Below are 9,203 nucleotides of genomic sequence, written 5' to 3'. Positions count from 1 at the left end.
TGTTTGTGTGTGTTGAGAAGGGCTGGGGATTGAAATGCCAAGTCATACCAGGTATAAATGCATTGATGAAAACTCACAAGTTCACCTCAAGGACAGGAAGTGGGGCACCTTTACTTACCACAGACTGCAGTTTTCTTGCGGTTTGCCCTCCCCTCTTCTGGAAGATTTTCACCAGGTCATCACAGTGAAGGTCCAGCTGGGAAAGAAACTTTAACTGCAGTGGCATAGTGGTAACGCGTCAACTCTGCATGGATCTGAAATGACAAAAAAAAAAAAAGCCCAGAAGCCCATGTTAAAGGTGCACTGTGTAATATTTTGGTTTATTTCCAGAATTTATGCTGCCCATTCACAAATGTTAACTTTTTCATGAATACTTGCCACCACATTTTTCATGAATACTTGCCACCACCATATTCTAAGTATTCATTATGACTGGGAAAATTGCGCTTTTCATACATGAAAAGGGGGATCTGCGCCATTTTGAATTTCAGCTGCAAAATGAGGTGTTCAGGTTGATAACATTCTTTGTTTCCACATGCCCCCAGCCCGCCCCCCAGTCAGATGAAGGGAGAAATATGACATTAACATCACATTATGACATTACCAAACTACTGGTAGGCCTGCGTGCATGCGTGCGTGCGTGCGTGTTGAGAAGAGCTGGGGATCGAAATGCCAAGTCACACCAGGTATAAATGCATTGATGAAAACTAACAAGTTCACCTCAAGGACAGGAAGTGGGGCACCTTTACTTACCAATGACTGCAGTTTTCTTGCGGTTTGCTCTCCCCTCTTCTGGAAGATTAAGAAACTTTAACTGCAGTGGCAGTGGTGACGCGTCAACTCTGCATGGATCTGAAATGACAAAAAACAAAAAAACAAAAACAAAAACAGAAGACAGTATGTTTAAGGTGCACTGTGTAATATTTTAGTTGTTTATTTCCAGAATTCATGCTGCCCATTCACAAATGTTACCTTTTTCATGAACTAACCACCACCACCATATTCTAAGTATTCATTATGACTGGGATAATTGCACTTTTCATACATGAAAAGGGGGATCTGCTCTGTGGTCTGCCACTTTGAATTTCCCGATATAGACATTTTCAGCTGCAAAACGTACTATACTTTGGCTAAACTAATAAATATTGGTTTATTATTTAGTAAATATTCATGAAAATATAAAATTTGTCAAAATGCAGCACTATTTCAATTAGCAGCATAGTTGCAGTACCAATTCTGGCCACATTCTACACAGGAAACACTTAATCATAATGTCATGGGTATCATACAATACACAAGCCAGTACTTCCTACTGAGTAGAAACATTACCTCTCCAATATCCAACATTTCTGGCCAGCAGGACTTGAAGTCGGTGGCCATGGGCATGTCGCTGATGATCTCCTGCTGGTTGAACACAAATGTCTGTCAAAAAACATGATCTTGATAAGCAAAACATATTCATTACTTAATCATTTTCCTATCAATGCAAAATGGAGTGTTCAGGTTGACAACATTCTTTGTTTCCACATGCCCTCAGCCCACCGCCCAGTCAGATGAATTGAGAAATATGACATTAACATCACATTGTGACATTACCAAACTACCGGTAGGCTTAGGCACGCGTGTGTTGAGAAGGGCTGGGGATTGAAACGCCAAGTCATACCAGGTATAAATGCATTGAAGAAAACTAACAAGTTCACCTCAAGGACAGGAAGTGGGGCACCTTTACTTACCACTGACTGCAGTTTTCTTGCGGTGTGCCCTCCCCTCTTCTGGAAGATTTTCACCAGGTCATCGCAGTGGAGGTCCAGCTGGGAAAGAAACTTTAACTGCAGTGACGAGTCAACTCTGCATGGATCTGAAATGACAAAAAAAGGCCCAGAAGACAGTATGTTAAGGAACACTTAATGTCATGGGTATCATACAATATACAAGCCAGTACTTCCTACTGAGTAAAAACATTACCTCTCCAATATCCAACATTTCTGGCCAGCAGGACTTGAAGTCGGTGGCCATGGGCATGTCGTTGATAATCTCCTGCTGGTGCAACAATGTCTGTCATAGAACATGATATTGATAAGCAAAACATATTCATTACATAATTACAGTATTTTCCTATCAATGCAAAATGGAGTGTTCAGGTTGATCACATTCAGTGTTTTAAACCCCCCCAACACACACACAGAAGTAGTACAGTTAAATAGTAAAGCAGGAGAGCCAGACTGCGTGGACCACTGCTGTCCCTTTAAGAGTCAAGAGGTTTTATGTTGAGGCAATCGCGTTCTACTAAGCAGTGACGGCAGTGCCACGAGACAGGATACAAGTACACGTTTAAAATACGTTATATTGAAGCCTTTCATGTATGCCTGGCCCAATAAAACCTACCAAGACAACATGACTAAATAACTGATTACGTGAATACTAGTGCTTACTTCCACCATTATGGAGAAATTATATGAGGGAGTAACTAAAACGGCAAGTTAGAGCTGATTACACGAAAGGGGGGTTGAACAGAAACTTAACAACTGCAGGAAGCCAGCGACTAAACAATAGGATAATATTACAAGCAATGTTCTGGGGAAATCGCATAGCCTACGAAGCGTGAAGGCACCATGTATCATTCCATCAGTGGTTTAAGTACAGTGCATTATTCAGTCATCTCTATCACCGTGATATCACGGAATGATACAGGGTGCCATAACGCCACGTACAAACATGTGCCCATTTCCCCGTAGATATTTACAGCTCCTACCTAAACCATCTCTGTTAGAGGCACCATACTTTTGAGGTGCGCGTGCGTTACAATCATGGTTCTGCAGTTCAGACACATATTCACTTAGTTTGACCAGGAGTACATTATTTATAACGGTGGGTAAGATATTTTACCATGGTGGGAACCCTGTAGCTAGCCCAGTCGATAGCTAATGTAACCGTCTTCACCCACACGAGAAGACGCGAGCTTCGCAGTTCTACCAGCCTTTTCTACACGGGGTCACGTCACACAGAGCTCCTCGAGGGTTTCGAGCCGTTCACTCGCTCCTCGGCATGCAACCAGAGGAACCAACACGACTGTTTATGAAGTAATACTTCTCTGTCACAAAATACTACTACCCTCTATTAAAGTACCGATGTATTTCACTCTGAAGATTGAGAAGGAAAAACTAGGTATTCCACTTCGTCTAATGTGATTATTGATTAACTTAGACCACCACTGATTGCTAAACTAACTGAAATAGTTTCGAAAATGTATTCACAGCCCTATCATCCACAAACATGGCAATTTCAATCTGGTGCGAATAACGACACGTTTATCACCAATGGAAGGATAATAAATATAAATAGTTGAATAAAAAACTTACTTTTGAATGGGGGTGTGTGGTGGACCTGCTACCAAGCAGCCAAGGGCGCGAAAGTCAAAAATGTCCGTTGATGTTGGTCTTCTTCGCATGGTCTCGTGTGAATGTCATTCATGGTTGCATTCATAACACTCTACTGCCACCAGCTTGTCAGGAGTAGCCTATTAGTAACGTTTTACATATCAAAATCATGTTCCAGTAACCTGATATAAATATGCACAACTCAAATACAAATGACACATTTCAATCCAACATGATTTAAATGTGTTTAGTGACGGTATATGAAAAAAACATGTTAAATCAATGTCCTTCTTTTGGGCATATCCAAAGACCCCCTTGGATCGTTTTTTTCAGTGTAGGATGGCTCGCGAGGCTAGGGACAACCGCCCTCAACCCCCAACAACATATACCCTCACATCTGGACTGAAACCTTGAATCATTTTGTAAGCTAGCAACACCCATTGTGGAGGGGCTTTCTGCTTGTCTGGCCCAGGGTTCCATGGAATTATATTCCGTCCCTGCGCACCACCAACCACACACGCACGCACTCACAAACATCACACACACGCACAAACACACACACACACACATACACACACACTCACACACACACACACACACACACACACACACACACACACACACACACACACACACACACGCACACAAACACACAAACTTCAGCACCCTCGACTACAAAGGCACCAAAGTAGCGCCATCATGTAGCCTAGCGTGTTAAAATAACAACAGTTATAATGAACCTTATCACCCGTGACTGAGTTCCCGTGTTAATTGAAATTCATAGATTTAGCCAATCTGAGTATACATCAGCCCTTCAATAATCCAGCTCGGCGGCAAATGAATGTGTATGGATTGGCCTTCTCCTCTCCTTAATGATAACGTTATCTCCTGTGGGCTTGTGAGAGCAAGCTGTGCTTGTGTGTGTGTGTGTGTGTGTGTGTGTGGTTGCGTGTCGGTGCTTGTGTGTGCATGTGTGTTTCAGTGTCCATGCGTGTGTGTATGGGTGTGTATGTGTATGTGCTTGTGCGTGTGTGTGTGTGTGTGTGTGTTTGTACAGATAAGATGGACAGCATGCTGACATAACATGGTGTCCTTAGACAGTAATAAACTGTATTTCTGGATTACTGGGTCCGCGCCTCTCACTAATGCCAGATAGAGCCTTGCTAGTATGAGTTGGGGCTTGAACGAAACATGGAGATAAAGTCATTTTTTAAATAATGAAGAAACATAGATGGAGAATAAAGGACTTTTCTGTCCATACGGTAAAAGGTCAATTCATGGGTAGACCCTTGCTGCTGCCCATCATCAGAGAATGTTTATAACCACCGGACATTTAACGCTTTGGTAGATACATAGTGAATCCCAGTGAGGGAGTCTCAGCAACACTGAGCTGTGGCAAACCCACAATGACTGGTACCCTGGGCCATACCCCATCAAGCGCCCCTCTTCCCACCCCACCTCCTCACACCCCCTGGTGGGCGCAAAATTGGTGAAAAAACGCTTATAGTTGCTGATTAAAAAAAACTTTGATACCATGTTATTATTGCAACAGTGCGATAAAAGCGTGAACAAAAATGTGTTCATTGCGCTAATTGATGATTTTTACAATGTCATCGGGGGCGCTGTTTCACAAATGTGCCGCCCCCTCTTGGGTGCCGTCCCAGCAAACCGCCTGGTTGGCCAGCCCCTGCGGATCAAAGCTAGTTAGCTACCATGATCATACTGGTGGAGATCCTGTGAATGTTTTTTATATGGCTAACACATGTAGGCCTATGTATTTTCCATGTCTCAGGTCAAAATGGCATGATTTTAGTTCGTTTTTAAATTCACATGCTCTACGCCTGTCTCTCTATCACACACACACACGCACGCACACACACACACACACACACACACACACACACACACACACACACACACGCACACACACACGCACACACACACGCACGAACACACACACACACACACACACACACACACACACACACACACACACACACACACACACACACACACTCCCTCTGAACACCAAAGCCATTCTGTTGCCCCTCATCTTTCTCCTTTAGTACTAACATGGCTAATTGAATATCTTGAAAGCACATTTGTTTTTCCGGCGAGAGAATCTGTGTGTCTGTTTGTTTGTGGGGTTCTGTGTGTGTGTGTGTGTGTGTGTGTGTGTGTGTGTGTGTGTGTGTGTGTGTGTGTGTGTGTGTGTGTGTGTGTGTGTGTGTGTGTGTGTGTCCTGTGGTGAGAAACACAGAGAGAGCTCCGAGGACAAACACAGCGGGGGTTTTGGCTGCTGCTCGGCGCGATTGGAAGACATAGACAAACACACAAACACACGCGCGCGCACACACACACACACACACACACACACTCACACACACACACACACACTGAGTCTCTCTCTCTCTCTCTCTCTCTCTCTCTCTCTCTCTCTCTCTCTCTCTCTCTCTCTCTCTCTCTCTCTCTCACCATTGCCCACAAAAGCACGCTGGAGTAGAGACAGAGGAGGCCTCTGGGCCGTAATCATGAAAGGGAAGACCTGTAATGGAGCCAAATGACAAGGCAAGTGTGTGTGTGTGTGTGTGTGTGTGTGTGTGTGTGTGTGTGTGTGTGTGTGTGTGTGTGTGTGTGTGTGTGTGTGTGTGTGTGTGTGTGTGTGTGTGTGTGTGTGTGTGTGTGTGTGTGTGCAGCCTCGCCGACAGAGGGTGACAAACGGGTATGTTGCCCCGGGCCCTGGGAGACAGGGGGCTCAGAATTGGGTCCCCATTATATTGTACATTGTGTGTGTGTGTGTGTGTGTGTGTGTGTGTGTGTGTGTGTGTGTGTGTGTGTGTGTGTGTGTGTGTGTGTGTGTGTGTGTGTGTGTGTGTGTGTGTGTGTGCGTGCGTGCGCATGCATACGAGCGTGCATGTGTTGTTAAGCCTTGTCCATTATGACTGAATGATTGGCTATCATGTTTTTTAACCAACTACCTGCTGGCCCTGAGGGGCGGACATTCTTCATTTTCGAGTTGAGAAGGTTTATGAGGAATACAATGTCATCCTGGTGCTACTGCAGCCATGGTTTTGCCTGGCTGGTTCAGACACCAGACAACACACCATCACACAAGTGAAATATGGTCTGGAGACCGGCTACTGGATTTCTCATAGGTGTGGTTCATGATTGCCAGCAGTCATTAGTAACACTTTGCAATAAGGGATGCATTATATTATTAAAGATTTTAAAGAAAATAATTATCTAATGATGAACAAACCATTTAAATGAGTTGGAAAATGTATTTTAATAGCTTATGTTAACCAAACATTTACAAATTGTTTTTAAATGAATAAAAAATACTCTGTTAAAAGGTTTGTAAAATCTTGGACTAATTATTTGTAGATATTTTATAAAGCATTAATAAAACTTCATTAATAATAGAAACATTTGTTAATGGTTTGTTCATTCCTTTATAAGTCTCTCTTGTCTCTTATTATAAAGTCTCGTAGGTGTGGTTCATGATTGCCAGCAGTCATTAGTAACACTTTGCAATAAGGGATGCATTTAAGATTTTAAAGAAAAGAATTATCTAATGATGAACAAACCATTTAAATGAGTTGGAAAATGTATTTTATAGTTTATGTTCTCTCGTGTCTCTTATTATAAAGAGTTACCCAGTCATTTATTGATCGTTACAATCATTAAGGTGTTTACGCAGACCATAGCCAATCATGTCACTTGTATTCAACCAAACTGCAAGCTTCTATTTGTCAAGTAGTACTCCTCATCATCTTTCCAGCCCTCCCTGCTCTTGAATTGGCCCCTCACCTCAGGCCAGCACTTTGGGACTAGCATCCATCCTGTCTTTCAGGCTGGAAACAATTCTGTAAAGCATCATGGTATTTCCCAAGCTAGCCATGTTTAGCACAGGGGAGCAATCGCAAGTGCAGAATGAATGGGAGTCAGACATTGACAACATGAAAAGCTACAACGAGGGGCTTTAAAAAACAAAAAAACAACCCTCTTAAGTCTGGGGAAGGGGGCATTATTCTTTCAGTATTTGCTTCCTGTATGCCAACACCACGCTCAGAACATTTCACAGCCACCAACATGCATACACCACTGACGGGAGGGAGACGTTCTTATCACAAGGGAGGCTTTTTGAGGACCAATGTGTGGCACAAAGCCTGCATTTAGACATCTTCACACACTTCGCTGTGTGTGTGTGTGTGTGTGTGTGTGTGTGTGTGTGTGTGTGTGTGTGTGTGTGTGTGTGTGTGTGTGTGTGTGTGTGTGTGTGTGTGTGTGTGTGTGTGTGTGTGTGTGTGTGAAATCTCAGGCAGAACTGCCATATGCAGATGTCCCTAAAGACTAGCCTAGCTATGCTATCCGTAAAGCTCTCGTTGATTTAGACTTCCCTCCACGTTACGTCTGGGCTGTTTCTTCTGGTAGGAAATGATTCATATTGCCAACCAATCAGCGAACAGGGAGAGAGAAAGCAGGGGGGTGAATAATGAGTCATTATAGCCTAGCATAGGACATGTCATGACCAAACATTTGCAATTGGGTAATATTAGGTGTACATGTACAGTCACACTTCATCGTAACTGGACTGCAGAATGTAGCGCTTTCCCACTCCTTCAAGCACTCATAGCGCTTTACATTGTATGCCTCAGTCACCCAATTCACACTCACATTCACACACCGGTGGCAGTGACTGCCATTCAAGATATACCTCCCTGCCACCAGAAGCAATTTGGGGTTAAGTATCTTGCTCAAGGACACATTGATGGGGTCAGACAGAGTGGGGTTCAAACCTGCAACCCTCTGGTAGCTGAAAGGTTCCTCTACCACCTGAGCCAACGCCGCCACAGACTCATAGAGTTCACCCCTCATACCAGTAATCATTCTCTCAGCCTGATCTCCAAAAATTCTGTGTTCCTGGACATGGATGTTAAGGACACGAAATCCGTGTCCAGGAGTGCGGATTTTGGCAAAATTCCGTGCTCCTGGACACGGAATTGTTTTCCGTGCTCCTGGACACAGAATTGTTTTCCGTGATGGGCACACGGAAGTGCTTTCTATAGGCTATTGCCACAGCACTGTGTTAACTCTATCATTAGAAAATACATACCAAATGCTAATCCTGAACTAAATAATGCTATAGCAATTTAAGTTGTGCCCTGACCAAAACATTCCATAACCTTAACCTGTCATTAAAGACATATTTTTGAGAAATACCTTTTCCAGTTGGTTGCTAGGCTATCACATTCATATAATGAATGAAAGAAAACTGGCTGTGCCCAGACCAAAACAATCCCTAACCCTAACCTGTCAGAAAAAAATATTTGAAATGAGAAACAGGACTGTGGAAACATAGAGCTGTGGGAGTATAGAGAGAGCACTTCCGTGTGTCCATCACGGAAAACAATTCCGTGTCCAGAAGATTTTGGCAAAATCCGTGCTCCTGGACACAGATTTTGTGTCCGTAACATCCGTGTCCAGGAGCACGAGTCCAGGATCATATTGATTTTTTAATTACTTTGTAATGTTACTTTCCCCCTTAATGAACAGACAGGCATCATGTAAAGGCAGATTTATTTGACGCCAGAGCATTCCGCATTGAGATGTGACACCTTTGCAAGTAAATTCATGGTCTTCAACGCAACGGGAAAGCTAAAGCAAGGGATATGGCAAAAATGTTGCGAACTTGTGCCCAGACTATATAATGCGAAGGTATGGGTAAGACTAGACTCCCAAAAGAAAGCAGTCACAGTTGGCATCTTTATTGATATGCACACAGAAAATATCAGGGACTGTAATCTGCCCTTCTCTCTCTCTCTC

At 43.3% G+C, this 9,203-nt stretch overlaps 1 long non-coding RNA gene across 2 annotated transcripts; it reads right to left on the bottom strand.

Moving 5' to 3' along the window:
• Positions 1 to 754: 754 nt before the first annotated feature.
• Positions 755 to 2,055, bottom strand: LOC134435724 (uncharacterized). Of its 2 annotated transcripts, none has more exons than XR_010032072.1 (4): positions 1,966 to 2,055; positions 1,734 to 1,858; positions 1,330 to 1,404; positions 755 to 852 (listed from the first exon to the last, which is right to left on the bottom strand). It is a non-coding gene; the product is annotated as an uncharacterized LOC134435724 (long non-coding RNA). The 2 variants fall into 2 exon arrangements; XR_010032073.1 differs by having other exon boundaries at positions 1,330 to 1,401.
• Positions 2,056 to 9,203: the final 7,148 nt, after the last annotated feature.

Source organism: Engraulis encrasicolus, chromosome 20 (genome assembly GCF_034702125.1).
Source record: "Engraulis encrasicolus isolate BLACKSEA-1 chromosome 20, IST_EnEncr_1.0, whole genome shotgun sequence".
Classification (NCBI taxonomy): domain Eukaryota; kingdom Metazoa; phylum Chordata; class Actinopteri; order Clupeiformes; family Engraulidae; genus Engraulis; species Engraulis encrasicolus.
This window is presented reverse-complemented; position numbering and strand designations above follow the sequence as displayed.